The sequence below is a fragment of the Giraffa tippelskirchi genome, chromosome 5 (assembly GCF_054371585.1).
Source record: "Giraffa tippelskirchi isolate mGirTip1 chromosome 5, T2T-mGirTip1v1.2.pri, whole genome shotgun sequence".
NCBI lineage: Eukaryota > Metazoa > Chordata > Mammalia > Artiodactyla > Giraffidae > Giraffa > Giraffa tippelskirchi.
Genome location: NC_137279.1, coordinates 190,630,093 through 190,655,259, shown reverse-complemented (window position 1 = coordinate 190,655,259; position 25,167 = coordinate 190,630,093). Strand labels below are relative to the sequence as shown.

Sequence of the window (25,167 nt, the reverse complement as noted above, 5' to 3'; positions counted from 1 at the left end):
TAAGGGTAGAAAGCCTCCCTGCCAAGGCTCCTGGGGTGGAAAGATGATCCTGGAGCCCTGAGGGCATGGCTGGTGCTCCTGGCAGGCAGTCACCTCTGAACTCCTTGTTATGGGGAAAAAACAAACACCCACTCTTGAGGCCACCATACATTGGGTTTTCTGAGATTGTAGCAGAATGTGCTGCTGATTTAAGGAAGAAGGTGAGGAAGGGAGTGTTAGTGACCGTTCAGAGCCAGGAACTATTCTGAAGGTGAGACAGTCAGTCACCTTTAATCCTCACAGCTACCCTGGGAGGTCAGGCCAGTTCTGTCCCCATTTCAGGGGGTGTGAGCGCCTGACAAAGATACACAGTAAGTAGAACGAGGGGCAGGATTGTGTATGCCCCAGCCTCCTTGTGTGGCTCAGTGAACTTTAGTGGTTAGTATTTCTTTGTCTTTGTTGTGTTTGTGTGAGACACACTGACCTTCCTCCTGCTCGGCCTTGCTTTCTGCCTCATTTCTGCATCCTAACCTTCAGCCAGGGGGGTTCCAGACGGGGCACAATCTCCTGTTCTAAAGGAGGCTGCAGGGCGGAGGTGGTCAACCCTTTAAGGTCTGCTGAGGCTGCCCTGGGCTCCTGCCTGTGAGTCCTGCTTTCCCACCTTCAACACTGGGGCACCTTCCTGCGCTCAGAGAGCATGAGGAGGCTCTGGGAAAGTGCTGGCAGCTGGAGGGGGCACCCACGCATTTGGAGGGGGGGTGCCCATGCAGCGGGATTCCCCCAGTGGGAATGAGGTCCTGTCTCACCCTCACTAGCCAGGCTCCCTCCTTCCCATCCTACGTCCCCCCCAAGTCCACCCATGCCTCCATCTGGGCCTGGCTGGGGCCTCAGAGGCGTTCCGTTTGTGGCCAAAGAGATTAATTCAAATGCATAATTAAAGACAGGGATGCGGCTTCTGCTGGAAGGTGTGCCCTGCATAAGCATGCAGGCACCCTGCCCACCCTGGCATGTCTGTCCCCTGGGTGGGGCCCACGGGACCCCCTCTGTCCCAGCCCAGCAGCAGGGCCAGTTGGCAGCAGGGAAGCCCCGAGCTCTCCAGGGCCTCCTGCGACCCTGGGGGCCACCCCCTCCAGCGTACTCACCCCCCTTGGGGCATGGATCCCCCGCCTCCCTCCCGCCCTTTGACTAGGGGACCCTCATCAAAACCTTACCGTTATGGGGCATCAGCGGTGAGTAGGGCCTTCCAGCCTAGAACATGGGGTATATCACCCCCTCCCCACAGTGTGATTCAAAATAAAGTCAGCCCAGGCTGGAGAGAGGTCCTGACAATTCAGTAACAACTCCCCCCCCACCATCCCCAGCCAAGGGTTTTTATCTACAGTCATTACTTGAATGTGTTTTATTGTTTTGCTTTTAGTATTGAGTTTAAGAGAAGCCTCATCTCTTGGTGCGCCTGCCCTGCTTAGTGGGGGCCCAGGCCCCAGGGCCTGGGCTCCTGGGGAAGTCCGCTCCCTGTGGGCTCTCATTCAGGACTGCAGGGACCCACACCGGCATCACTTTTCCCCCCACCCTCCCCACCCCGTGCTCCCAGTCCAGCTGAGGGAGCCCTGAGTCCTCCCGGGCTGGGAGAGGGTGGGGCAGCGCCAGAGCCGGGATTTCCCTCCACCCACACATCCGGGGCTGAGATCCCTGGCCTGGTGCCCATCATGGCCCCTGGACCTCGGGGCCAGCAGAGGCCCCCAGGGACCCACCCACGGCGCCTGGGGCTCTCCAGACAGGCTGCCCTCACTCTCTACCCACAGCTGGCAGCTCCTGCCAGGAAGTTGTTCCCGGCAACTCCCTTCTGGCTGGAACCACCCAAGGAGCCTGGGTCCCTGCCCACCCCAACAGGGCAGACCCGAGGGGGCACTGCTTCCAGCCACTGCTGCAGGGCAAGGGGCAGCAGGTGGGTGGGCCTGAAGGCTGGGTGAGAGAAGGGGCCAGAGTTATTCTAACTCTTGGGAGGCAGACGGGTGGGACCTTGGCCGACCATGTCCCAGGAAACAGTGGGAACCCGTCCGCGACTGTTGGCGGCTCAGTCATGTCACGGGTTCTGTGGTTCCTGGCGCAGGGCCGGCCGCTGAGGCTGTGGGAACATGTGTCCTGGGTTCCAGGGCGCTGAGTCAGGGCTCTGCAGAGACGCCAGAAAGCCTCCTTCTCGTGATCTGCACCCAGCACCCAGTACCCAAGGAGCTTCCCCGGAGGGTGGGGTCCTTCTGGTTGTCACTGCTGTAATGATCTCTGAGGCAGGCGGCTCTGGGACCGCCGCTCCCTCACCCCGGGGTTTGCTCCCACTACTTTGTCTTACAGCCGCTCTCCTCCCCGCCAGGCTGTGCACCCCACAGGTGACCCTGAGCGCCTGCTCCCTGCAGCCAGGGTCTGGGCAGGAAACAGCCAGAAGGGTTGCTGCCCATGGGCCCCGGGCAGAGGGGTGGGCAGGGCTGAGGGAGCTAGCACAGGAGGCTGACTTGGCTCTGGAGCTGGTCACAGTGGAGGTCACCGCAGAGGTCATAGTGGAGGCCACGGAGGAGGTCACAGTGGAGGCCATGGAGGAGGCCATGGGAGAGGCCACAGAGGAGGTCATAGTGGAGGCCATGGAGGAGGCCATGGGAGAGGCCACAGCAGAGGCCACAGCAGAGGCCGTTGCCACGTTGGGTTTTAAGGGGCAGATGAGGGTGTGTTTTCAGGTCCGTGGAGTGTGGAGCTGTAAGAGGCCGTGTCACCAGCACTGTGGGGGTGGCACATCCAGGGCCGCTGCAGACAGGGAGGGGACAAGGAGCATGCTCTCCAGGCCTGGCTGGCACCCCTCACTGTCTGAATCCGCTGGGAAGCCAGAAGCAGGCAGGGGTGCAGTTGGTGCTGGCCACAGAGGTCAGGGCCTGGGACCCAGAACGCGGTGGGGAGCCTCTGGAGGGGCAAATAGCTCCCCCTCACCGACCGTGGGCTGGCCCCGCATGTCCCTGAGTCCCCAGCAGCCCTTTCTGCCCAGGCTTCTGGGTCCCTCAGAAGCAGCAGCTGATGGTGTGAGAGGCTGCTGACCCCTCCCAAGTCTGCCGGCCCTCTGGCCCCAGGGGCCCCTCCCTAGGCAGGCGATGTGAGAGGAGATTCCAGGGAGGACAAAGCCTCCCCACCCCTGTCTCCCGCATCCCAGCTGATTTCGTTCCCAGATGCAGGCCGGGCGCCCACAATGGTGTCTGCAGAGCCGGCACTCAGCACACAGCTGGGCCAGTGAGTACGTGGGTGCTGAGTCCCACTGCGCATTCGCAAAGAAAGACCACCCCTCAGGAGCGGGGGAGGTGACCTCGGGCTCTGCGGGGGCTGGGCTGCAGCACCGGTATTCCCAGGGCCCGGTGAACGGGGCTCTGCCCTGGGCCTCTGTGCCTGGGCCCAGCTGACGGTCACCTGCTCCCGCTGCCCGTCAAGTGGTGACCACACGATCTAACAGTGGCTCCCGGACACAGAGCCCCGGGACCACGTGCAGCCCTGCGCTGGGTCACTTAGACAAGGTCACTCGGTCCCCAGGGTGCTCCTGTGGGGTAAACACTGCTGTGAACAGCCCCGCTTTACCGATCAGGAGGCGGGGGCTGAGTGTCAGTGGAATGACTCTCCAAAGGTCGCTGGAAGCGGGTGGGGCTGCTTCCCTCTCAGGTCTGAGCTGCTCCACCAGGAAGGCCCCCTGGGCCACCAGGGCCCCTGTGCTGGTCCCGGGGAGATTGACAGCTGAGGCCAGACTCCGCTGACCCCCAGTCTGGTGACTGCTGGCTGGGCCCTAGGGTGGAGGTCAGGCCTCAGCACGTGTCTCTCCAACCTCTCCATCACCTTTCCCTTCCAGACCCTTCTCTGACTCCTCACCACAGACCTGCCCTAGGCCCCCCACACCCTAGCCTGGAGGGCACCCCATGCCTAGTTGTGTCCGACTAAGCCAAGACAGAGCCTAAGACTGGGACTAAGACAGAGGGATGGGGAGGCTTTGTCCTCCCTGGAGGGTCCTCTCACATCACCTGCCTGGGGAGGGGGCCCTGGCAGCTCAGTCATGTCCGACTCTTTGCGACCCATGGACTGTAGCCCACCAGGCTCTTCTGTCCATGAGGATTTTCCAGGCAAGAATACTGGAGTCGGTTGCCATGCCTTCCTCCAGGGGATCTTCCCAACCCAGGGATCGAACCCAGGTCTCCCACATTGCAGGAAAATTCTTTACTGTCTGAGGCATCAGGGAAGCCCAGTGGGTACCCTGGTACCCTCTAAAGAGCCCCAGAGCTGTTCTCCTAATGAAAAAAGAAAGTGAAAGTGTTAATAGCTTAGTCATGTCTGACTCTTTGTGACCCCATGGACTGTAGCCCGCCAGGCTCCTCTGTCCGTGGAATTCTCCAGGCAATAATACTGGAGTGTGTAGCCATTCCCTTCTCCTGGGGATCTTCCCGACCCAGGGATTGAACCTGGGCCTCCTGCATTGCAAGAGGATTCTTTGCCGTCTGAGCCACCCTCATCCTGCCCAGTAAGTGCCCTCCTCTCTGCAGAGGGAGCTTCTAGGACAGGCATCCCCCCTGCCCACTTGCTAGGTTTCCCCTGGCCTCTCTCCCATGGCTGCCTTGGCCTTGGAGTGTAACAGGCTGCCCGCCCTCCAGAAGCTCAGGATGGCGGGCAGTGGCCACTGATCCAGAGGTCTGTACCTTCTGGAAGTTCATCCTGGAACCTAGGAAAGAACCCTTCAGGCCAGCCCGGGTGGGACTCCCTGGTCCACAGGCTGGTTCCTGCTGTCCTCTGATGCCCTCTCCTGGCCAGAGTGGGTTACTGCAGCCAGCCCTGCCCGCCCCCGGGGACCCAGAATCCCCAGGCCCTGGTCTCAGCCCCACAACGGCCCTCTCTCCACCTGCCCTGACCTGGAGCCCATCACGAGGAGCTTTTGGGGGGCTGTCAGGCTGCCCCATCTGACCGCCATGAGTGACTGAGGCACTTCTATAATCACAGACTTCTCCGGGGCAGACCTAGCAGCTTTAATGTTTCTATTCTGCTCAATGGCTTGCCATGTCTGGAGGTGTCTGGTTTCAACTCAATGGTCTTTGGAGTCCTAGCACATCTATGCTTGATTTCACAGGCAGGACGACTTCAGACATCTGGAGGGTAAAGCCTGCAACGGTCCTGCCAAAACGTCCCTTGTGTGAAGCCCGGAATGGATGTCTGCTGGCCGGGAAGTCCTCCAGCCCGGGGAGCATCCCAGATCTGGCGGCCGGAGCCCACCGGGCACTTCCGTGTGTCCCTGCACACGATGAGTCCGGACCCTGATGAAGCAGCTGGGCAGTTCCGGCCCCAGGGGCACACCCCACCCTCTCCACTTGCAGACAAGGCGCTTGGGAGCTGAGCCGGGCTGGCTGGATGAGACGAGCTTACCCTCTCTTTACGGTTCTTCTCCTTGGATCTTGTGAGTGTTGATTGAAGCGAAGGGCTCCCTGTTGCTGGCCCTTCTAGAATGTTCCATCACTGTCCCACTGGACTGAGTTAAAGAGACATCACTAGTATGAACACCTTCTTCCTCTCTCCCTCCCTTCCTTCCTGTTTCCTACCTATGAGTCTGCTTGGGCTGTAAGAAAACACCGCCGACTGGGTGGCTTAAACCGTAGCAGTGAACTTTCTCCCACTTTTGGAGGCTGCAAGTCCAACATCAAGCTTCCCACCAGTTTGGTTTCTGAGGAGAACTTTCATCTCGGCTTGCTGATGGCTGCCTCCTTGCTGTGCTGTGTCCTCACGCGGCCTTTCCTCTGCGGGTCTGTGTGGACAGAGAGGGAGAGAGATTTGTCCTCGCTCCTCCCGTTCTTATAAGGACATCCGTCCTATCGGATCAGGACCCCACCCTTATGACCTCAGTAAACTTTCTCCAACCCCTATGAGCCCTCTCTCCAAATATAGTCACGTGGGGCTTAGGGCTCAACATATGAACTTTGAAGGGATGAGAACGTTCAGTCTACAGCACTGTTCATTTTGGTAAGACGAGAATAAAACAGAGCACTCAAATAATTTACCCCTTCTGGAAGCCTCCAGGTAAAATCGCCAAGGTTGCACTTACTGTTGGCTGAGACGGAAAGCTTCGTCATGTGAGAGTCGAGTATTAGGGAGTATCTGGTGTGAAAGGATCGAAAGAAAAGAAAGAAAGTGAAGCTGCTCAGTCGTGTAGCCTACAAGGCTCCTCCGTCCATGGGATTTTCCAGGCAAGGGCACTGGAGCGGGTTGCCATTGCCTTCTCCAGGGGATCTTCCCGACCTAGGGATCGAACCCAGGTCTCCCGCACTGCAGACAGACGCTTTACTGTCCGAGCCACCAAGGAAGCCATCATTTTGTCGGTATAAATACAGATTAAGGGCAACCAGCACAAAGCAACCCTGGGCCCTGCTCTCAGCTTGTGTCCCCCAGAAGCAGACACTGAACATATCTGATGCAAGTGATTTATTCCTGGAGGCCTTCCCAGGAAGCACCTGTAAGGGAGAGGGCACTGAGGGAGGGCATGGAGCGTGTCACCAAGTCAGTTTCACCGCGGGCGATCGGAGCAGCGCCTGCCCAGGGCCATCCCAGCCTGGATGGAGGAGGCTGACTGTTCACTCACTGACTTCTGTTCGTCCTCAGGAAAGAGGCTTCAGGCACGGAGCTTGTGGTTACCAGTGAATCACCTCCGGTCACAGCACCAGGTTCAGGTAGACCCTCTGCTGTCATTCCCCCTGTGCCCTGTGCTCCTGCAGTCTGTCCCGCCCCCGGCAGGGACTCCACTGAAACTCCCTGCCCCGTGCCCGGATCTCCAGTGCCCAGTGGCTACCCCTCCCCCAACCTCACCCCCCTGCTGAGCCGTTTTCATCCCTCCCCCTGCCCGAGGACCTCACCCCTCTTCACCATAGGGCCCGGGGTTAAGGACCATCTATGCTCACTCTGCCCCGACTCTGGCAGGATCTTCAAAGGATGTGAGCAAATTTAGATACAAATTTAGTTCAGATGACTTCATTTTCTTAAAAAAGAATGCATTATGATGTTAGGGTCATCATTATGCTCAGTCGTGTCCAACTCTTTGCAACCCCGTGGACTACAGCCCACCAGGCTCCTCTGTCCATGGGATTCTCCAGGCAAGAGTATTGGAGTGGGTTGCCATTCCCTGTTCCAGGGGATCTTCCCGACCCAGGGACTGAACCCACATGTCTTGTGTCTCCTGCATTGGCAGGAGGATTCTTTGTCACTAGCACCCCCAGGGAGCCCAGATGTTAGGGTCACTATAGCGCTATGGTAATTAAGACTGTTCTGTATTGGCAAAGGGATGGACGCATAGACCAATGGCTCAAAATGGAAAATGAGAGAGGACTTCCCTGGTGGCCCAGTGGTTAAGACCCCCTTCCAATGTAGGTGGTGCAGGCTCAATCTTTGGTTGGGGAGCGAAGATCCCACATGCCTCAAAACCAAAAAACAAAACATAAAACAGAAGCAATAGTGTAACAAATTCAATAAAGACTTTAAAAAGTGGTCCACATTAAAAAAAAATCTAAAAAAAAGGAGAACCAGAAATAGATCCACACAAACATGCTTAATTAATAAATTTTTTTCCCTTTTCAAAAAAATTGTTAAGGCATAATTGATTTACAATGTTGTGTTAGTTTCAGGTGTACAGTGTAATGATTCAGTTATACATGTACGTACATAAATGTTCTTTTTCACATTCTTTCCCTGTAGAGGTTGTTATACTGTAGGCCCTTGTTAGTTGTCTGCTTTATATACGGTGGTTTATATGGTTAAGCCCAAACTCCTCAGTTACCCCTCCCGCTCATGTTTCCACTTTGGTCACCATAAATTTGTTTTTGAAATCTGAAGTCTGTTTTGAAAACAGAAAATTTCCAGTCTGTTTTTGAAATTTATGAATTTCTGCTTCATAAATCAGTTCATTTATATCATTGTTTAAAAAGTAGATTCCCCATATGAGTGATATCATATCGTGTTTGTCTTTTCTTTGTCTGACACTTCATTTAGTATGATCATCTCTAGGTCCATCCATGTTGATGCAAATGGCGTTATTTCATTCATTTTTATGGCCAAGTACTATCCCATTGTATACATGTACCACATTTTTATTCATTCCTTTTTGATAGACAGGTAGGTTGCTTCTATATCTTCAACTGATATTTGACAAAGATGCAAGAACACCAATCCAGGAAGGAAAGCCTTTTCAACAAATGGTCTTGGAGCAAGTGGACATCCAAGGGCAAAGAAATGAGCCTCAACCCAAGTCTGACACATTTTACAAAAAGCCAATTACACCTGGATCACAGACTTAACTTTGAAGTATAAAACCAATAAATTTTTAATGAAAAAAGAAAGTATTTTAGACCAAGAGTTAGGTGAAGGGTTAGTTGTTTGACTTCACAACAAAAGCACTGTCTATAACGGGAAAAAAAAAAAAAGGAGAAGCCAGAATGTACCAAAACTGTAACTCTTGCTCTGTGAAAACCTCTGTTAAGAGGATGGAAGGAAAAGCTGCATGCTGGGAGAACGTATTTGCAAACCACACAGTCAACGAAGGGTTAGTATCTGGGGTATATAAAGCAGTCAACAGTGAAAAATCCCCCAAACAAGCCAATTAGAAAACGGGCAAAAGTAATGAACAGACATATCACCAAAGAGAGAACACAGGTGGAATAAGCGCATGAAGATGTTCACGATCATTGGCGGCAGTGGTTTAGTCCCTAAGACGCATCTGACTCTTGCGACCCCATGGACTGCAGCCTGCAAGAGAAGACGCATCTGACTCTTGCCACCCCATGGACTGCAGCCTGCAAGAGAAGACGCATCTGACTCTTGCCACCCCATGGACTGCAGCCTGCAAGAGAAGACGCATCTGACTCTTGCCACCCCATGGACTGCAGCCTGCAAGAGAAGACGCATCTGACTCTTGCCACCCCATGGACTGCAGCCTGCAAGAGAAGACGCATCTGACTCTTGCGACCCCATGGACTGCAGCCTGCAAGCCTCCTCTGTCCACAGGATTCTCCAGGCAAGAGTACTGAGTGGGTTGCCATTCCCTTCTCCGGGGGATCTTCCCAACCCAGGAATCAAACCTGGGTTTCCTGCATCGCAGGCAGATTCTTAACCGACTGAGCTATGGAGGAGTATCATTAGTTTTTAGGCAAATGTAAACGAAATCCACAGTGGCATATCATTACTATGAGTGGCTGAAACAAAAAAGTAGGAGTAACACTAAATGGAGAAACTAGATTGTTTATACTCACTGCTAGAAATGTAGGGTGGAATGGCCCCTTTGGAAAAGAGTGTGGCAGGTCCTATAAAATTAAACATGCCCTTACCACACGGCCTTGCAATGGCATGACTGGGCATTGGTTCCAGAAATTTGAAAATGTATGTGCTCACACAAGAACCTGTTACAAATGTCCACAGAAGCTTTATCCGTATCAGCACTAAACTGGGAACAATTCAGTGTCCTTGGGTATGTGAAAGGTTAAACGACTTTAAACTGTGTTACAGCTGTATGATGAAATACTCCTCAGCATAAAAGGGACGGACTACTGGTATGCGACCCCACTTGACTGATCTGAAGGGAATTCTGCTGTACAAAAAGAGTCAGTGTCCAAAGGTTACATGCGGAGTGATAGCGTTTAAGTAGCCTTCTTGACATGACAAGTTTATGGAGGGGGAGGACAGATTGCCAGGTTTTGGGGAGAGAGGAGAGAGGAATGTGACTGTGGCTGTGAAAGGCATCCTTGTGATGGAGCCGGTCTGTATCTTCACTCTGATGGAGGTTCCAGGATTCAGGACATGTGGGAAGACTTCTTGGCACTAAACACACACACACACACACACACGCACACATGTGTATCCACACAAGTGCATGAAGCTGTCAAAGTCTGAATAAGGCTGATGAATTGTATCAAGGTCAGTTTCTTGGTTGTGACACTGTGTTATCGTTATGCAAAATGCTGCCATTGATAGAAACTCTCTCCGTGTTACTTCTTACAACTACATGTGAATCCACAGTGATCTCAAAGTAAAAGGTTAAAGGAAGCGAATGAGTTAAAAGAGATATGAGAACTTGTTTGCAAAGTTCATAGCGTAAGTGCCCACAGTTGGAAAGCATGCAACTATCTGTCAACAGGTAAGGGGGTAAGTCAAACAGCGTCCTTGGCACTGCGGAATGCTAATGACCCCGCAATGAAAGTGGCGCCCTGATGGCAACAGAGCAGCCTCAGGGGGTCTCGCAGACCCGCTGGGTGAGAGAAGCCAGACGCAAGAGGACCTGGGGCATTTACACAAACAAGCTCCAGAATTTAACTTAGATAGGGAGTTGTCTGGAGCTGAGGGTGGCGCTGAGGACGAAGGGGCATGAGGGGTCTTTGTGGGTGATGGAAATGTTCTCTGACCTCACTGAAGTGGTGGCTCCATGGCTACATTTGTCAAAACTCATGAAACAGGTACTTAATGTACACAGGTGTACACGTTCATCAGGAATCATGATCCATTCATCTGCTGATGGACATATATATATATATATACACACATATATGTAAAACTGAATCACTATACCTAGAAACTAACTTGACATTGTAGATCAACTAAACTTCAATAAAAATAAGTAAATAAGTACATATTCACTGAACTTCAGTTACTGCTCTCCTTTCATATAAAATATATAATTGAAAATGAGGATTTCCTTCTGCTTCCGGGTAAATTCACTAGAAATGTTTCTCTTGTACCGTCTAATTACATATTAATAGAAAGAAAAAATCATTGAAATATCCATTTGGAATGAGTGCATTTGGGCATAAATTATATATGATTGTAAAGGATAGGCTTCCTTCAGTCTGAGCAGGAGGTTTTTGGCTCAGAGGCGGAGCTGATTACAGATGTCAGTTTTAGAGTATAGTTGGGCTTCCCATGTGGCTCAGTGGTAAAGAATCCATCTGCCAACACAGGAGACAGGAGATGTGGGTTTGATCCCTGGGTCGGGAAAATCCCTTGGAGGAGGAAATGGAAACCCACTCCAGGATTCTTGCCTGGAAAACCCATAGACAGAGGAGCCTGGAGGGCTACAGTGCATGGGGTCGCAAAGAGTCAGACACGACTGAGCACACACACACACACACACACACACACACACTTCCCATGTTCCAATTGACAGCTGGATGAGATTTATCTCTTACAGTATTCCTCTGCATTTTGAGGATAATTTAACTCATCCCAGCTGGGACCTACCCCGCCCATCCCCTGCAGCTCATGTGATTATTCATCCATTTAAAAGTTTCTGTGGAGAAGAAAGTTTTGGCTCTGGGGCTACACACATCAGGTTCTTGGGTTCGGGCCCCCATTCTTACTAGAAAGGGGTTCCTCCAGGGTGAAATCAAGATGTAATTGAGACAAATTTTTTTTACGAAAGAGTAGCTTGCTGTTGCCAACGTGGAGGTGAGCCACTTGGATTTCCCTTCAAGAAAGAACTTGCTGGAAAGGTGGCGAGTGAGTTTGCTGGCATCCATTCTGGTGCGTGAGCTGAGGCTGCTCCTGTGGGCAGCTCTGGACAAACCCTGGGTATAGTGAGGGGGTCAAGGCCTGGGTATTTGTACCCAGCGGAGGAAGCTCGCTGGGCCAGCTGGTTCCAGCACTGCAGTCCGAGCGCTCCCCTCACTGTTCCCCTCTCCCTCCCTGCTGGTGTCTGAGGACCACCCGCCTCGCCTGCACCCTCGCCTCCTTCCTTCCCAGGCATCGTCCACAGCATGTATCTTAAGTATCTTGCACTCCACCTCTGGCATGGCCAGTGTCTCCCAAAGACTGCAAGTCACACACTTGCCAACCTCTTATTTCAGCCAGAATCCAACCAAGACCACGGGATCCTTGCTGGTTACTGCAGAGAGAGGGCACAGTGTAGAAAGTGTTTCCACAAACGGCAGAAAAAAGGTAAGAAGCAGAATACAGAATAATAAGGCAATCAAGACATTACCAAGAGGAGAAGCCGCTCTCCCCTTCAGGCCCGGAGGGATGACAGGAGGAGGAGGAGATTTGGGGCCATCTGGTGGACACCGGTGTCCTTTCAGGCAGGGCAGGCAGGAGCTGGGCTCCCGGATGGATGGGCAGTCCTTTGCGGTCAGGTTGGCAGCCAGTAAAATGGGGAGGGAGAGAGAGGGAGAGAAGTAGAAATACCCTGACTTCTCCCCTGCGTGTCTCCCCCACCAGTGTTTTCCTTGGTCTAAGCCCATCTAGAAACTAGAAGACAATTTGTTGCTGTTTAGTAGCTAAGTCATGATTGCTCTTTGCGATCCCATGGAGTGCAGCACGCCAGGCTCCTCTGTCCCTCACTGTCTCCCGGAGTTTGCTCAAACTCATGTCCATTGAGTCGGTGATGCCATCCAGCCGTCTCATCCTCTGCCACCCCCTTCTCCTCCTGCCCTGTCTTTCCCAGCATCGGGGTCTTTTCCAGTGAGTCAGCTTTTTGCATCAAGTGGGCAAAGTATTGGAGCTTCAGCTTCAGCATCAGTCCTTCTAATGAATATTCAGGACTGATTTCCTTTAGGTCCAGTTTGCCCCAGTCCCCACCGCTCTGTGTTGTCTCACACCTGGCCCACTTTTCTCAGAGTTCCTGTCTCAGCCCTGAAAACAGCTGTATTTAGGACCCTGGGTTCATCAGGACACATGTATGTGTAATGAGCTTGCTACAGCCATCCCTCAAGGCCATATTCCTTCAGCTCTGTGAATCCTGGAAGCCCTTTGGTGACTTGTATCCACAAGCTGCCTCTATTTGCTTACTCTTTGAAATGGATTCTTTTAAAGTTAAGTCCTACTTTTCACATTCCCTAAGTAGTGATCGTATAAAACCAAGAGTTTGGTGTCTCAGCAGTTTTTTCTAACACAAAACAAAACACACGAGTGAGTGCTCAGTCGCTCAGTCCTGTCCGACTCCCTGGGACCCCACGGACTGCAGCCCACCAGGCTCCTCTGTCCACGGGGTTCTCCAGGCAAGAAGGCTGGAGTGGGCTGCCATCTCCTCCTCCAGGGTAAAGCACACTTGGGCCTGAAGCCTCAGAGGTCACCTCTCACACCCTATTGGCACCCCCCCCCCAACCAGGGGCACCCATCTGACGGTGCCGAGGCAGGTTGCCCACAAGGCCTCATTCACTTGGTTCTCCTTTCCCCAGCAGCACCTTTCCTAAGTTGCACCTCAGCTGTCCCAGACCATTTGTCTTCCTGTGAGCCTGGTCTGCCTCTCACTTGAATCTGAAACTCAAAGCACATAGAACAGCCTCTGAAGTCCTCTCATCAAGCGCTGCCCGCTTCTTGCCTTTCCTGATCCTGACTCTTCGGTGCCTCCTTGGATTTCAGTATATCCCTCATTTGCTTAAGTTCACTCAAGTTCATTTGGAAGATCCATAACCAGTTCACACCGTAAGTTCTTCCTCGGGGATGGGGATGTGGTGAGCAGTAGGGTCACTGTGGAGAGAGAGACGGGTTTGCTCTGCAGCCCTGAGGCTCGGTCCTGTCATTGACTGGGAACAATTTCCCCTCTGCATTAACCTGGTAACTCGTAGAAATCATCCTGTTATCCCACCAGAGTTGGAAACAGGCATAACAACATTGTTGGCTGAAAAGAAGATGCACAAACTAAAGGTTGAGAATTATGTTTTATTTGGCAGACTTGCTGAGGACTTAAGCCCAGGATATAGCCTCTCAGATCATTCTAAGGGACCACTCTGAAGAGGTGAGGGAGGAGCCAGGATATATAGGACTTTTTGCAGCCAAAACCAAGTGTCAGAACATCAAAATATTACTGTTCATTAGAGAAACACCAAGTATCTCAGGTTAACAGGCTTCCCAGGTAGCTCAGGTGGTAGAGTCTGCCCGCAATGCAAAAGACCTGGGTTTGATCCCTGGGTTTGGAAGATCCCCTGGAGAAGGGAATGGCAACTCGCTCCAGTATTCTTTCCTGGAGAATTTCATGGAGAGAGAAGCCGGACAGGCTACAGTTCATGGGGTTGCAAAGAATCAGACGCGACTGAATGACTAACACACACATAATGGATTTTGTGCTTTTCTAGATGTGGGATGCTTGTGAACTGTGGTGTTGGAGAAGACTCTTGAGAGTCCTTGGACTGCAAGGAGATCCAACCAGTCCATCCTAAAGGAGATCAGTCCTGGGTGATCATTGGAAGGACTGATGTTGAAGCTGAAACTCCAATACTTTGGCCACCTCATGTGAAGAGCTGACTCATTGGAAAAGACCCTGATGCTGGGAAGGATTGGGGGCAGGAGAGGGGGACGACAGAGGATGAGATGGCTGGATGGCATCACCGACTCGATGGGCATGAGTTTGGATAAACTCCGGGAGTTGGTGATGGACAGAGAGGCCTGGCGTGCTGCAATTCATGGGGTCGCAAAGAGTTACACAAGACTGAGCGACTGAATTGAACTGAACTGAACTGAGGTGTGGGAAGATGCTGGAGTCTGGGCTCATTGAAGTCATTTCTTTGATATGCACCTTACCTGTCTAGGGCTACCTCCTGCTTTCTCATCCTGAATGCCCCCAGGACACAGTCTGGGATGGCTGCAGTGGCTGACGGCTTGATGACTGCAGCGTCCTTTGTTTCCTGATGTGACAGGTGGCATTTTTCATCCACAGCATCCACGGCCAGAACACTGTCCATGTTTACTGAGTGCTTAGCGTGCACGAGCCTGCACACACAGCAGCTAATCCAACAGTCACACGGGTACTGCAAGGGAGCTACCACTACTCTGGCCATTTACAGACGAGGAAAGTGATGTCCAGAGACGTTAAGTGCGTTACTAAGGCCCCACAGCTGGTAAGTGATGGAGTCAGCCCTTGGATCCAGGTTTGCTGGACACTAGGTCCACACTCTGGACGACTTGCTGTTCACAGGCATTGATGCTGATTCATTTCCTGTTCTTCTGGTGAGTCAATCCCAGTCCCTTCCATCTTCACTTTATAGGTCAAGTGGTTTTGTTGCTCTTGGAAACCTCTCCAGCTTCTCCACCTTTGTGCTCACATGGCACCTTGAATTGGGCACAGTGTTGTGAAAAGGCTACACGGATCAACTTGCCCCACGTGGCCAGTTTTCCTCCCACAGTGACGCTGTGTGTCCTCCTGAACTAGGTGGGAACCAGCAGGGTCCTCCCGGAAGCCTCCACCCTTGAGAGGAATGAATTCCTCTCCATCCCAGCCAGCAACACAGAAAGCTCTGGAAAGAAGACCGGAGGTTGATGTCCTGACATTACTCAGCCCTCGTCGTCCGTGGCTGAGTAATGCCCACCGAGCCTCCGAGCCAGGGGTTCTGAGCATGATGTGGTCTCCACACCCAGCCAGGAGCAAGCAGGCAGCTGGGGCCGCACTGTCCTCTAGCTGAGGCTGTCCCCACAGCAGAGAGTGAGGTCTCTGTTCACCCATGCGGGGCACCATCCTTTAAAGAGATAGATGATGCGGCAGAGGTGGAATAGCAGTCCCTTTGTGCACATTTCTAAGCCTCCCTGTGGTCAAGAGGGGGAGGTGTCATAGGATTAGTTCTGGCCAGTGGGAAGTGCTGGGTCACTTTTGAGCAGAGTTTGTTAAAAGTCACTGTACTTCCTCCAGCCCCCTCTCTCTATTCCTCCACTGCGAGCCCCTTGGAGAGCGTGCATTGCAAATGACGTTAGCAGCAAGATGCCAACAAGCCACCCACCCGCCGAGGGGCTGCGGCTTGAGGGAATGTGGTTCTCAGTCTCAGAAGATGGCTCCGATGAACCACACTTCCTAGTCTTCACACCTGTTTCAGTCTTTTTGAGCTGCTATAACACAAGACCACAGGCTAGGTGGCTTATAAACCACGGACGCTTACTTCTTCCAGTTCTAGAGGCTGGGAAGTCTAAGATCAAGGGACTGGCAGGTTTGGTTTCTGGTGAGAGCTTCCTGGTTCATAGATGGCTGTCTTTTTCCAGTGTCCTCTAATGTGGAGGGTGCAGGGGAGCTCACGGGGCCTCTGTTATAAGGGCACTAATCCCAGAGCACAACAGCTCTGCCCTCATGACCCAGCCGTGCCTCAGCTCTCAAATCTCACATCTCCTGACATCATCACCGTGGGGATGAGACATTCGGTGCATGGAGCATCCTTGTGGAAAGCTGAATCTGGGCTGGTCCGTTGAGTCTCGTGAGCCAATAGAAGGTTCCAGAAGTGGTACTGGGCCAGTGATGGAGCCAAGTTCTTGGAAAGCCTGGCAGTGGATGCTTTCCCACTTGGGGAGCCCTAAGATGCCACCGAAGAAGTCCTGCTGCCCTGCCAAACTTACCAAGTGCGGAGGAAGAGGCCCTGGAGCTACGAGGAGGGGAAAGGTGCTCAGCTTCCTCGGTGTCCCAGCTCAGATGGGTGTTCTGACCATTTCTTCTAAGAGCCAAACTTCTGAGTGAGCCATGCTGGATGTTCCTGCCCAGTCTGGGCCCAAGACGACTGCCTCCCCAGCCAACATCCCATGGTGCAGAAGAACCTCCCAGCCGAACTTGTCCACCCAGCAGAATCATGAGTGAAAACAGAGTGGTTGTTTTGAGGCACTGAATCTTGGGATGGTCTGTGCACGCAATAGATACCTCACGATGTAGAGAGGCGCCTCGGTGGCACTGTTACTGCTGGGGGTGTCTGTTACAGCAGCTGGTGTTTGTTTCTTTGATGTAACAGCTGACAGCACAACAGACCAGCCAGGAGACAGCAGGGGCTGCATGGTGGAGCAGGTGTAAAGACTGAGAGGCTGTGCGGAAGCAGTCCTCATGACCCAGTCGGCTAGATGAGAAGAATAAGGGAAGTGGAGAAGCTCTGAGAGCCCAAGCCTGTGAATGCAAGGGCGGAACGGTCCTCAGAGGGAGCTGGAGACCTGGAAGGAGGGGAGACCTGCCTGGGGAAGGAAACAAGAAAAAGAAGGGATTTAAGGTGCCGATGGGATCACAGTAAAAAAATAGCCATCAGGCATAGGGAAATTTATTTACTGCACAGATAAGAGACTAAGGGGCTTCCCTAGTGGCTCAGATGGTAAAGAATCTGCCTGCAATGCAGGAGACCTGAGTTTGATCCCTGGGTTGGGAAGGTCCCCTGGAGAAAGGAATGGCAACCCACTCCAGTATTCTAGACTGGAGAATTCCATGGACAGAGGAGCCTTGTGGTCTATAGTCTATGGGGTCAGAAAGAGTTGGACATGGCTGAGCAGTTAACGCTTAAGAGACTAAGGCTGGAAATGAATGGAGAAAAGAGATGACTCCATAGGAGAAGGATGCCCATGGAGAGTAGAGAAAAAGGGAGGATGAGGTTGAGGGAGAACCAAGGAAATACCTCTATGGACATGGCACTTGAGGGACTAACAGTCAAGGAAAAAGGCTAAGGAAGAGCTGGTGCAGAGATAATTCCTCAGAGCCTGCAGTAGAAAAGTTTGTGACTGGGTGGAGTCAACACAGCAAAGCCTGAGACAGTGCTGAGGGGCAGAGGACCCTGTGAGGAGGGCCCCAGACTCAAGCTAGAGACAGTGGGGAATGAGAAGAAGGCAGAATGCATTTGATCTTCATACATTTATTCATTCATCTGTTCATCCCTCTGTCTGTCCATCTATTCAGGCATCCACCCATCCAGTCACTTCTCCATCCACCAACCCCTTCATCTACCTACTCATCCACCCACCATCCACATTCATCCGTCCATATCCATCCATCCATCCATACATTTATTATCCACCCACCCACCCATGCATTCACCTACTCATCCATCCACCCACCATATTCATCCATCCACCCATATCCATCCACTTATCCATCCACTCATCCCTTCAACTACCTATTCATCCATCCGCATTCATTCATTCACATTCATCCATCCAATCTTTGTTAGAGCTTACCATGGGCTATGCAGGGTAATTAGAGTAAAACAGATGTGGTCCTGCCCATTGTTGGAAACACTCAATGAACCCCCTTAAACACTGAGATGCTTAGAACTGATGATCAAGGTCTCTCCTGCACACAAAAGGTAACAGTAAAATAACAGCCACCGTTTGTCTTGTTTGGGGCCAAGTCCAGTATCTTGTACTCTATATATGCTTTTTCCACCACTTAATCCTTCCAACAATGACAACATAAGGCAGGAGCTGTTCAGAGATGAGTTGACCGAGGCTGAAGGGGTAATGGACCCTGCCAGAGCTTACAGGGTGTCCTGGGATTCAGGCATGAAGTTGATGGCCACCCACCAGGTCTCACTGCTCCCACCCAGGCTCCTGGGAGATTGCCACCCATCACTCAGCCCCCTCCACCTCCACCCTCCACCAGGAGAGAGTTCAGTTTAGTTGCTCAGCTGTGTCCGACTCTTGGCGACCCCATGGACTGCAGAATGCCAGGCTTCCCTGTCCATCACTAACTCCCAGAACTTCCTCAAACTCATGTCCATTGAGTCGGTGATGCCATCCAACCATCTCATCCTCTGTCGTCCCCTTCTCCTGCCTCCAACCTCTCCCAGCATCAGGGTCTTTTCCAATGAGTCAGTTCTTCACCTCGGGTGGCCAAAATATTGGAGTTTCAGCTTCAGCATGAGTCCTTCCAATGAATATTCAGAACTGATTTCCTTCAGGATTGACCAGGAGAGAGGGCCTCTGTTAACCTGCTCTGGCCTCAGAATTTGTCTACTCAAAGAAACAATGCTAGAGTTGATGTTGAGGGAAATGGAAAGGTGAAAATGATAACGTACTTTCACACGCTATCAGAGGAAGACACAGCTATGGGTTAACTTCAGGACCAATGAACACAGTGTCTTTGGGAAAATACATCTCAAACTCCAAAGGACTGACCTAGAAATGCAGCCCTGGAGCTTGGCCTGTGTATATAAATCAGGGACCGTCTTTAACTGTAACATTTGTCTAATTTGAACATGGACCCGCTGGGCTTCCCTTTCCTCACTCTGGTTCCTTCTCTGACTTCTTTTCTTTACGCTATGCTAAGATCCTGGGCTTCCTGTTCTAGTTAATCAGCATGAACCCCACGGGCCCTTAGCAGACAGAGCAGGCGTTTTTTGTAAATACCCCCTGGAGATTCGTTTCATCGCTATGGAAAACGTAGCTCTGTTTTCCTAGGTGACGGCTGTGTTTACACAGGGACTCCGAGTGGGCTCTGGGCCTGGCCAGATGGTGCTGGATGTGCTCGGTGTAACATGAGGAGCCACGTGACTCCTGGCAGGAGCCAGGTCCGGGTGGACGTGCGGCCGCAGATCTGCCCACGCAGAGCTGTCCGCTCAGGACACGTGGTTCTGCCCCTTGGACGCCTAAGGTGGCGCTGAAGGCGGGTAACCTTGCTGGAGCTGCGGTTTGGCCCTTCCAGCCAAGTGTGAGTCAGGCCTATTTTTAGCCGTGCCATTCACCCAGGTGCACCAGGCTTCACACCGGGAGCTTCCTGCCTCAGCGTCTCTGTTTCCTTTGTCAAACGGCTAGGCGAGCTGGGGACACGGCATTTTCCAGCCGATAATTCTACACGTGACTCTCAGCAAGGCCGGCAGTGGAGGGAAGGAACATTAGCCATTTGGGGAGCTGATGACGTTATGACCTCAGTTGAAGGATTCTATAGGCTCTGCCAGCCTGTGGGCAGGAGCAGGGATGGCGAATGACCAGGCCCTTGCTGTATGGTCCACCTATTCTACCTGTGCCAGGCATGACTAGCTGATCAGGATGCTGTACCCCTGTGCCTGGACACATCAGAATGGCTATTATAACTGTGATATAGCTCAGTCGTGTCTGACTCTGTGACCCCATGGACCATAGCCCACCAGGCTCCTCTGTACATGGAATTTTCCAGGCAAGAACACTGGACTGGGTTGCCCTTTCTTACTCCGGAGGATCTTCCCGACCCAAGGATTGAAACTGAGTCTCTCACACTGCAAATAGATTCTTTACCCTCTGAGCCACCAGTGTGTTAGCTGCTCAGGCATGTCTGACTCTCTGAGACCCCATAGACTGTAGCCCACCAGGCTCCTCTGTCCATGGGGATTCTCCAGGCAAGAATACTGGAGTGGGTTGCCATGCCCTTCTCCAGTGGAATCTTCTCAACCCAGGGATCAGATCCGTGTCTGTTATGTCTCCTGTACTGGCAGGCAGTTTCTTTATCCTGTTGCTGAGGGTGTGGAAGGGTGGTGGACGGGCCCTGTTCTTTGCCTTCTGCGTTGGTGATCGGTCGCTGAGTTGTGTCTGACTCTCTGCGACCCCGTGGACTGCAGCACGCCAGGGTTCCCTGTCCTTCACCACTTCCCAGAGTTTGCTCAAATGCATGTTCATTGAGTCAGTGATGCCATCCAACCATCTGATCCTCTATTGTCGCCTTCTCTTCCTGCCCTCAATCTTTCCCAGCATCAGGGTCTTTTCCAATGAGTCAGCTCTTCGCATCAGGTGGCCAAAGGATTGGAGCTTCAGCTTCAATATTAATCCTTCCAATGAATATTCAGGGTTGGTTTCCTTTTAGGATTGACTGGTTTGATCTTCTTGCTGTCCAGGAAACACAGTTTGAAAGCTCTGATGGAGGGCTAATTATGATTTCTCTTGTCCCAGCCAGCAGAGCTGGACCAGCGGAGGGTCCCCTCCTCTTGGCTGCACTGCGTGACCAAGAAGAGCCAGTTCAAGCCTTCCTTGGAAGTGAGATGTGGGTCTGGGAGACAGGAGACCCCTGGTCCTCATGGCAGGTTGCTGTAGCCTGGTGTTGCTGGCAATCACTGTGCCAAGCAGGGCTGAATGGCAGAGAGAGAGAGGCAGACAGACAGACAGAAGAGATGGGGAGAGTGGCCTGATGACCTTGAGTTGGGATCCAGTTGTCACCAAAATGCTGCCTTTCTTGAACGGTGAGGGGAGTCATTCTGTTCATTGGAACAGGCAGGGGCTTCTGTGACCGGCAGCAGGAACCCTACTCACTCAGGACAGGAACATTCGAGAGTGACCGTGTGCCAACTAGATGGGCGCTGGGTTGTGTCTGTGGCCGTGGGAGGATCTCTGAGCAGCCGCCGGCGGACCGGACCCTCGTTGGGAGTGAGGATGGGGCGGGTCCCCCATTAGCTGGATTTGCCACATGCAACAGGGAGTCTTTGCAGCTGTCTGCGGGGTCCTCCCTCCCAGCCCAGCGCCCCCTGGGGCCAGTGTCTGCGAGCCCCGCCCTGGACTCCCCCTGCCCTTCCACAGCTCCCGTCCCCCAGTCTCAGGACCGCTGGTCTGGGATTCTTTCGCTCAAGGAATGGATTCCTGCTGCTGACTTCACAGGCAGCCTCTGCCGGGGGCATGCTTGCAGCTTCCTGGTAAAGCCTGGAATTCTCACACTTTTCCCCAAGTAGCCCGCTTGGGAGGATGGGGACAAGCAGCCCATTCTCCAAGGCTCTGGGCTGGTGAGACTTCTCTGAGGCCTTGTCATCAGTCACCCTTTAACTGCATGTAAAGTTTGCTACTACATAATCCAGGAAAGAGTGAAGGTGGGAGAAGGGGGCGACAGAGGATGAGATGGTTGGATGGCATCACCTACTTGACGGACATGAGTTTGAGTAAACTCCGGGAGTTGATGATGGACAGGGAGGCCTGGCATGCCATGGGGTCGCAGAGAGTCGGACACGACTGAGCGCCTGAACGCACTGAATCCATCACCATAAAATAACATTTTCAGTGACTGTAGTCCACCCCCCTCCCATCTCCTGACTTTGATCTCAGCGACTCCAGGGCGGTGCGGGAAGGTTGGCCTGTGATGCTTCACCCCCTTCCCCACCGCGGTCCCGCTGGGGGATGAGGGCCCCGGGGCCACAAGCAGGGCCGGTGTTAAAGGGGGTTATTGGGGTGGAGGCGGGACTCCTCCAATCCCACAGGTGAGCCTGCCTCCCTGCCTGCCCCACTCGCTGCCCTTGAACCTTTCCTTCCCCCTCCTGAAGTCAGATGTGTCTCCTTCCTTCTCTCAGAGACCACACTCCCCCGGGGCCGCTGTGGGCCCGGCCCCTCCCCAGGCCCTCCTGGTCTTTCAGCAGCACAGCCGCCTTCCTCTCCCTCTGTCCCCACAGTGCTGCAGTTCCGGCTGCTCCCAGCTCTTCCCCAATCCCGCCTTCCACACCATCACCTCTCCGTCAGAGGCAGAGCCTGGCCACCTTGTGGGGAGGAAGGAAGGACGCTTTGGCTACTTCTCTGTCCCGCAGCATGCAGCAGCCTGCTGTTACCGAAGTCCAAGCTCGCTCTACTCGCCGCATGGTAGGCCAACAATCAGAGACGAGCTGGTGTCCCTAAGACAAGGAAGGGACTTTATTTGGGAGCCAGCTGATGGAGAGGATGGCAGGTTAGAGCCTCAAAATAACCATCTTGTTGGGGCCTGGATGCCAGCTTCTTTTATGGATCAGAAATGGGGAGGGGAGAAGGTGAGGAAATGAAGTGAGAAGACGGTTCAGTCCTTCCAACAGTCCCTAGGATGGCAAGCCTCAGGCAGGGGGCTGTGTTCGTTTCACTGGCTTATAGTCCTTTATAGGTAGGGGGCTCAGGTTATCTCCCTGAGGCAAGCCGTTATGTACGCCTGCAGTAACTCGCAGCTCGGGCTTCCCTGGTGGCTCAGCTGGTAAAGAATCCGCCCGCAATGTGGGAGACCCGGGTTCGATTCCTGGGTCGGGAAGATCCGCTAGAGCAGGGATAGGCTACCCACTCCAGTGTTCTTGGGATTCCCTGGTGGCTCAGCTGGTAAAGAATCTGACCGCAATGCGGGAGACCTGGGTTCGATCCCTGGGTTGGGAAGATTCCAAGGAGAAGGGAAAGGCTACCCACTCCAGAATTCTTGCCTAGAGAATTCCGTGGGCTGTAGAGGCCACAGGGTCGCAAAGAGTCTGACATGACTGAGTGACTTTCACAATAACTGGTGACTCAGATGGTAAAGAATCTGCCTGTAATGTGGGAGACACAGGTTCAGTCCATGGGTTGGGAAGATCCCCTGGAGGAGGGCATGGCAACCCACTCTAGTATTCTTGCTTACAGAATCCCCATGGACAGAGGAGCCTGGCGGGCTACACTCCACGGGGTCTTAGAGAGTCGGACATGACTGAGCTACCAAGCACAGCACACACAATAACAAAAGCAGCAGGATGAGGGTTGAAGTCACATAAGCAGATCCAGCTTGAATTCAGAATTAACCCTTTCTGGTTACAGTGGGCTTCCCTGGTGGTTCAGACCAGTAAAGAATCTGCCTGCAATGCAGGAGACTCAGGTTTGATCCCTGAGTCAGGAAGATCCCCTGGAGGAGGACATGGCAACCCACTCTGGTATTCTTGCTTACAGAATCCCCATGGACAGAGGAGCCTGGCGGGCTACACTCCCCGGGGTCGCAGAGAGTCGGACACGACTGAGTCTGACTTTCCTTTCCAGTTACACCTGGCACATAGTAGGTGCTCACTAAACAGGGGCTGAGCAGAGCCCCACAGTGCCCCGCCCTCTCTCCAGGTGGGGCAGGTTTTCCTTTGCGACCGTAATTTGAAGCAATTTGAGAAGGCTCAGCAGTGCAGCAAGGGGTCCTTAGGGCAGTGGTGACACCAGGGGACCCCAGGGTTGTAAAGGGGAAGGTGGGGCGTGTCCCCACCCAGCAGGCTGGCGGATGAATGGAGCAGGGGTCGTGGTGGCACTGCCTACTCAGCCTGCACAGGGATGGGTCCCAGCTGTCTCTCAGCTGCGGGGAAGGGACTAGGACATGGCTCAGCGGCGGGAGGGTCCCGGGTCAACAGAGCAGGAGAGGGGGCCGCTCATCTCCAGGGACTGGTGCTCTGAGGGGCTCTTTGGGGACCTAATAGTGTGGGCTCTGGAGAGGGGTAACGAGCCCAGCTGGTTGACTCAGAGCTCACGGGGGGAGCCCACGCCTGGTGCTCAGTATGAGGACGTCAAGGATTCTTCCTTCCCCACCCCGTGTGCCTATGCCATCAGACTAGCAGGGGGGCCTGTGTGGTGAAGGGGTGATGACCCCAGGGCACGCTTGTCCAGGCAGAGTTTTGGCTGAGTCCCTCTGGGCTTACCAAGGGCTTGCGTGTGTCCCTGCAGCAGCCACTGGGCTGGATGGCAGGAGGCTGCTAAGGGCTACCGCTGGCCTAGGGGGACCTGGCCTTTCCTGTACCACCATGCTGACCAAGGTGCACCATCCCATCGGGCAGCACAGAGCTGAGCTTCCACGTTGCACGTGTAACACTCTCAGCAGCTCTGTGAGCCAATCACAACACGCAAGCCTGAAGACAAATCCACCAGCTGGTTTTGTTGCAGGGAGGAAGCCAATTCTGACTCCATGTTGGAACCGTTTCTTTGACTTGCTTTTTGTTGCTTTTACGATTATAATCATACAGAATGGTTTGCCTCAGAGAATCCTGCCCCTCTGCCTGACTGTTAGACTGAAGTGCCTTTGTTCAGAATCCGGTCCACCTGTAGATGAGAGGAGGAAAGAAATGAACACATCCCCTGCCTGAGGCTAGCCATTCTAAGAGACGTTTGCAAGATTCCTAGCCTTTTTTTTGCTTCCTCACCTCCCCGCATCTCTGATCTATAAAAGAACCTGGCCTGCCATCCTCTTGGTCAGCTGGCTTTCTGAAAAAGGTCTCTTCCTTGCCTCAACACCTCATCTCTTGGATTCACTGGCCTGTTGTGCGCTGAGCAGAGTGAGCCTGGACTCGGTAACAGTTCTTGACAAAAGTGCCAAAGCAGGAGGAGGGCAGGCTCTCTCAGCAGGCGGCCGTGGAGCAGCTGGATGTCAGAGAATGGATGGGACACGTCCTCAGACCTCAAACAAGATTTAGCTCAAGATGGTCTGTGATCACGCCTTCCTGGTGGCTTAGTGGGGAGGCCTGACTGGAGCCTGCCGGGTGGGCTTCCCAGCTGGCGCTGGTGGCAAAGAACCCGCCTGCCAATGCAGAAGATGTAAGAGATGCAGGCTCAGTCCCCGGCTGGGGAAGATCCCCTGGAGGAGGGCATGACCACCCCCTCCAGTACCCTTGCCTGGAGAATCCATGGATGAGGAGCCTGGCGGGCTACGGCCCATAGGGTTACAAAGAGTCAGACATGACTGAAGCGACTTAGCACGCATGTCAATGTCCGGGACAAAAGTTCAATCCTCTGTCCAGGAAGATTCCTCCAGCTGTGGAGCAGCTAAGCTCGTAAACC

General features: G+C 53.2%; 1 long non-coding RNA gene across 1 annotated transcript; it reads left to right on the top strand.

The window, feature by feature from the left end:
• Nucleotides 1-2,543: 2,543 nt before the first annotated feature.
• LOC145506449 (uncharacterized) lies at nucleotides 2,544-24,602 on the top strand. Its single transcript, XR_014053936.1, has 10 exons — nucleotides 2,544-2,705; nucleotides 5,114-6,701; nucleotides 11,434-11,529; nucleotides 11,853-11,943; nucleotides 13,179-13,425; nucleotides 14,076-16,946; nucleotides 20,581-20,664; nucleotides 22,059-22,242; nucleotides 23,311-23,413; nucleotides 24,357-24,602. It is a non-coding gene; the product is annotated as an uncharacterized LOC145506449 (long non-coding RNA).
• The last annotated feature ends 565 nt before the right edge of the window (nucleotides 24,603-25,167 follow it).